This window comes from Dioscorea cayenensis, chromosome 9, assembly GCF_009730915.1.
Source record: "Dioscorea cayenensis subsp. rotundata cultivar TDr96_F1 chromosome 9, TDr96_F1_v2_PseudoChromosome.rev07_lg8_w22 25.fasta, whole genome shotgun sequence".
In the NCBI taxonomy this organism is placed as follows: domain Eukaryota; kingdom Viridiplantae; phylum Streptophyta; class Magnoliopsida; order Dioscoreales; family Dioscoreaceae; genus Dioscorea; species Dioscorea cayenensis.
Genome location: NC_052479.1, coordinates 26131823 through 26137990, shown reverse-complemented (window position 1 = coordinate 26137990; position 6168 = coordinate 26131823). Strand labels below are relative to the sequence as shown.

Sequence of the window (6168 nt, the reverse complement as noted above, 5' to 3'; positions counted from 1 at the left end):
ACCCGGTCAGACTCTGGCGGAAGGCTGCGGGGAAAGTAAACAAGTGACGATAGAAGCCAACCTGTCATCGCTCAAAGGAAAGTACTCCACTTATCATGATTCTCTCTGTTTAAATATCAATCTTTAATGTTTAACAAATATGATTCAGTGTTTAACATATTGGTTCAATATTTAAAATCTTTTTATATATTTTAAACAAATATGTAAATCGTTTAAATATTATCATTTGATTGTTTAACAATATATGTTATTGTTTAAATTGAATGCTTTTACTGACATTGTGTTCACTGACAAAGCCTCCATGAAGAGAACACTTGAGCAGCTTGCTTGTTCACTGTTTAAATTAAATGTTGTTACTGACATTATGTCGTTTAAACCAATATGTAAACCGTTTAAATATTTTGATTTAACTGTTTTAAAATATATGCGATTGTTTAAATTGAATGCTTTCTGTGACATCGTGTTGAACATGGATATTTTTCCAAAACATTGTGTTACAGACATTCCATCAATCCTCTTGGGTACCTCATGGATCTCTGTTTAAACGTCAACTTTTTTACGTTTAAACAATTATATATATTCTTTAAACTATCGGTTCACTGTTTAAATAATTTGTATATCGTTTAAACATATTTATTTTTTTGTTTAAACCGTTGTCACTGTTTAAAACATATTTATTTTTTTGTTTAAACACCGTTGTCGCTATTTAAGTAGTAAAGGCGATTTTTTGTTTAACATTTTATTTGTTTACAATGCGTTTTTGTTTCTAAAAATGTTTAAATATCAAAAAGTTGACACTCAAATAAGTTTGTTTCATTTATAATATTTAAACATTTACAATGGCCTCTGATTAATTATCAAAAGTTCACACTCAGATACGTTTGTTTCATTTCAAATAAAATATTTACAACATTTACAACATCCACAACATTTACTGATGTCTTCACTGGACATCGGACACTTGCAAGTCTATCTTAGTTACTCTATTAAGATTTTTGGTTTTCCTCGACAAGTATTTGTACCTTGAGATGCTCACGGCCGGTTGCGTAACATGCGCATCAACTTGAACCTATACAGCGTAGAACACAAACAGTTAAAAAGGCGATTAAGCAGGTTAAACAAAGGCAATAATATTTTGCCGCACTCAAGGAAAATTTTTTAAAGCGATGAGAACATTTCTCAAGTGATAAAATATCAATTTCGTTTTAAAGTATGTGTCAGTGGTCATCCTCTCCGGAGAATCCTCCGCAATCAAGCGATGCGTGAAAATTTTTCTTGTCTGATCAAGTCGAAAATGCCCGGCTAATTGCTTGCCCATCATCCTCCACATTTAGGCGATTAGGCGGGCTTTCCGGCTTGAGCAGGAAAAGAAAGTTTAACTATTGCGTGATCGATTCTCGAAGAGGATGATCACGACAAATCCTTTAGCGAATATCATGGACACATGAAGATGAAACTCATCCGAGAAGAAGCGGAGGATGAAGAGGATGGGGTGTTCGAGAAGTGGTCTTCCTTCTCATTTATGGTGTGAAGTTCAGTGGCTAGGTTGGCGCTTCAAATCCGAGAAAAATGGAAGCACACGGGGGACCGAGCTTTCTCATTAACAAGATAGAATTTAATGTCTGTCATTAATTCTCGTATCGGGATACCATAAATTTGCGATTGGCCAGCTTATGCAACACTTCGCTTAAGCGACAGAAAATATTTTAAGCGAGAACATAAAATGTTTTAAATGATATATTACAATGTTAAACAGTAATGCAAATAGTTAAATATTGACAAATAAATTAAACGAAGAAGATAATTATTAAATATAAAAATAATGTATTTAAAAAGAGACAGGTGACGTTAAACGGTAATCAACTTATACAACTAGATAAACATAAAAGAGAAGAATCTTACAACGAGAAAAACTCATTTTCAGTAGGATTCGACAATGGCATAGCGTCTGTCTCGACAAGATCGACAATGGCACATCCGCTGGAAGTCAACCTTGTTTTCTATTGGATAAACCTGTTTTATATCCATCGGGTGTGATAAACTCACTACAGCGAACATCAGTAGATCGCTCACATGATCTCAAGTAAGCTATCAGCAATTCCCAAGAAATCGGTGAGACAATAGCCCCGAATCGAAGACTAACCTTATCGAGAAACCGAGAATTCGAAATATAAATAAAACGAGAGGAGAATATGAGACAGCTAAGATGCATACTTTGTTTTCGACAAAGACAATATACAAAATGTATGTATAAAAGATTGGACATGATGTGGTGCGTTTGCACTTCAGTTTTCAAGGCGAAAAATGGAGTTAAGCAATAAATGGGAAGAGATTGATCAAAGATTTGCCAAAAATTAGAAGAGTTATTTGGGAATTTTTGAAGATTCACGAGGGGTGTAAACAGATAATTTTTCCTAAATAATTTACTCTTTTTATTTATTATTATTTTTCTACCATCACTATAAATTATTTATTTAAATATATAATTTAAATTAAAAATAATAATATAATAATATAATAAAATAATAAAAATAAAAGTCCCACCAAATCCAACTTGCTTTCATGTCCGTCCCTTTGAATCCATAGTCCAGAAAGGAACAAAGAAACAAGACGCAGCTATTTGCTCTTGCCCCCGCCGCCATGGCTCCATGACCAACCTCTCTCTCCCTCCTCGCATGGGCATCTCCGCTTCCTCTGCTCCAATCCCCTCTTCCCACCCCTCCTCTCCTCCATGCTCCCCCACCCCTCCCTCCGACCTTCCCCGCGACCCCACCGCCGACCTCCCTGACGAGATCCTCGTCCCTCATTCTTTAACTCCTTGTCCTCCGCCGATCGCAGCACTGCTCCCTTGCTATGCCGCCGCTGGCTTGCCGTTGAAGGCCAGAGCCGCCACCGGCTCTCCCTTGACGCTCGCGCGGGTCTCCCTGTCGCTGCGCCGGCCTCTATTCTCCCGTTTTGACCCGTCTCCAAGCTTGCCCTCAGTGCGATCGCCGATCGGATAGCATCGGCGATGAAGCCTCATCCTCATCTCCCTCCGTTGCCCTAATCTCACCCGTCTTTAAGCTTCTGCGCTTGCCGCGCTCTCACCGCTGATGGCATGGCCGCGTTGGCAAAGCACTGTCCTAGTCTTCGACGGTTCTCTTGTGGCTCCTGCGCGTTTGGTTCCAAGGGAATCGAGGCGATCCTTGGCGGCTGCCCCCTTCTTGAAGAGCTCTCGGTCAAGCGCCTCCGCGGTCTGGGTGATGCCGTGAGGTTTCTAGCCCCGGCGTTGCTGCAGGCTCACTCCGCAGTGTCTGCCTGAAGGAGCTCTACAACGGTCAGTGCTTCCGGTCCGCTCATCGCTGGTTGCCGGAATCTCAAGACTCTTAAGCTTTTCCGGTGCTCCACGACCGGGACCCTCTTCTTGAGCAGATCGCCAGCCATGTCCCCCAGGATCGTTGAGATCCACTTGAAAAGCTCCAGGTCAGTGATCGCAGCCTCTTTGCTCTCTCATCCTGCGCTGATCTTGAGGTGCTTCATCTCGTAAAGACCCCGGAATGCACTGATGCCGGTCTTGCGTTGCTTGCTCGAGAAATGCGTGTTGCTTCGCAAGATTCACATTGATGGATGGAAGACTAATCGAATTGGCGATGCTGGGCTGATTGCAGTAGCTCAGCGATGCCTGAATCTCCAGGAATTGGTGTTGATTTGGAGTCAACCCGACGGCACTGAGCCTGGGGATGATTGCTAGCAATTGCCGGAATCTTGAAAGATTAGCTCTTTGTGGCAGTGAGACATTCGGTGATCCTGAGATTTCTTGCATTGCTGCTAAGTGCTTGGCGCTTAAGAAGTTGTGCATTAAAGGGTGTCCTGTTTCAGATCATGGAATGGAGGCATTAGCAGTGAGGGTGCCCAAATTTGGTCAAGGTCAAGGTTAAGAAATGCAAGGGGTCACAGCAGAGGGTGCCGACTGGTTGCGGCAAGCTAGGGGATCGCTGGCTGTCAATTTGGATGCTGTTTTAGTGGAATTACAGGAAAGCAGCATTAGTGACAGTGGCAATTTGCTGAACAGATTGCAGCCATGGATCTTCCATCAAGCAGCAACGGAAGGTCAGTGCTTTCAAAAAGCTAGGGTCTTTTATGGCGTCTACTTTGAGGAGATTGTCTCACGGGAATAGCAATCCTCATCACTCGTAAAAAGGATAAAGGGAAGAACAAAACTCAAACTTGTTTATTGTACTGTTCTTTGAAGCAATTGATCCGTTTCCTGTTGATTAATTGCTTGTGTTTGAAGATGCAGTGTTTTTTCTATAAATTTCTGTTGAATTAAACTACGTGTCATTTGCTACTAAATCAATTCTTCATCACTTCTTGTTGCTTGTACACTGAATGTGTGTGTGTGTGTCATTATGTCTTTGTTGGGATTGTTTGGATGATTTAATTTTTAATTGTAGCTAATTGGCACAGTTTTTTAAATTTTTTTCCACTCTATTTCGTATGTCATTCTGAGTTGAATCAACAATTCTACGCTCGTTATTGTGAAATAAATAATGCTGCTTCCTGGTTGCAATAAGTTAGCTTGATTTCCATATATAATGTACGGTGAGCCATCTCGTTGAACATGTATAGTTGCTTGATGGTAATTCTCACTCTTCAGTGATCACAGAAATTTCAATTTTGTTATTATTTCTCATTCAGTGCTATGTTTTGAATTCGTCCTTTAGTTTTTGGAAATTCTTGACTTAGTCTTGATTGGAAAGTTCTGACTGAACTTTGGGTTGAATTGACTGACACACTTAAAGTGTATAGGCTTAAAATTTGGAAGTAACTCATACTCTTCTTGCATACTTGTCAACATTGTGCCTCAGGAAGCCAGGAATATTGTTACAGCTAGAATCTTGATGTATGGCTAACAATCACCGGATTCGGCATTTATTTTCTTTTGCCTATGTGGACGACATAATCCTATAATGACACGTAAACTGTATATATTTAAGGTTATAATAGTTTTCACCTTTGAACCACACTTGAACGTTTTTTTATTTGTATTTTTATTTTTATTTTTATTTATTTATTTATTTTTTGCAGTGTGGTACTTCTTACCTCAATAAATTCATAAAAATATATACTTCAAGTCTTAAAGAAAAAATAAAATAAAAAGAAAATCTAAGATTATTGCATAAATATATCCTGTGGAGGTACATTAATAGCGGAGTTTGTTTTGCATAAATCTATTGAAGTGATTGTTGTAAACTTAAGAATTAATCACTAGGGCAAATGATCTCTTGATGGAAGTGGCTGTTTGGACCAAGTGTTTGCAGATATACTGAATATGGTTTTTAGTAATGGGCATGGTCACATGGCTGAGATAGCTAGTGGCAACTGGGTTTCTTGTTCATATCAAACAACCTTTCTCCTTTTAAAGGAAAATGGGGATTTATCTATTAGTTGTCTTCTATTGAGTGTTTTATCATGTTAGGACACACAGAGTTTGATGAAGCTTTTGTTCATCACTCTTTTGAAGTAGCCAACGAAGACTATTTATATTCTCGAATGCTGACTATGTCAGCAGGCAAGTTTTTCAATGTTCTGCCTCTAATACTGACTATTTCAGCAGGTAAGTTTGTCAAAGTTGTAACTCAAGACTTCTTATCGATGTGGATGAAAGATGGCAAGCATCCACATTGGAAATCCTCTTTCAGGTCCTAGTTGCCCCAGGTAATAGTGAGTTGTCCTTTCAGGCGTGAGATATATCGGGTTAAAAATTCTTTTGTCTTTTCTTTTCTTGATACCTTGCTTCTATTTTTATATATAAGTCTGGTCTCCGGTCTTTATAAGTGATAATCTTATAGATCACCTTCTCTATAGGGCTTTTGGTGTTGACTGAGGTGTTGAAAGATTCTGCTGGTGTAGAATATTTTGGCATCTGTTATTTTGTTTATGATTGTACCAATATGTCATTAGCCTAGTTTGTTACAAGAATAGATATGTGCTTATTTTTACTAGAAAATGCTATTAGTTGAACTGCTTCCCTGTGGATGGAACTAATAAACTGATTGTTTCTGTGATTCTTGTTTGATTTTCAAAGTTTGGAACAATAGAGAATCATGTTTATTGAAAATTTTAAATGCTATAGATTTGCAACATTATTTCTAGCAAGTAAAATGAGGACATTGATGATGATTTCCA

At 38.7% G+C, this 6168-nt stretch overlaps 1 pseudogene; it reads left to right on the top strand.

Moving 5' to 3' along the window:
* Window positions 1-2648: 2648 nt before the first annotated feature.
* On the top strand, window positions 2649-5948 carry LOC120268612 (annotated as a pseudogene).
* Window positions 5949-6168: the final 220 nt, after the last annotated feature.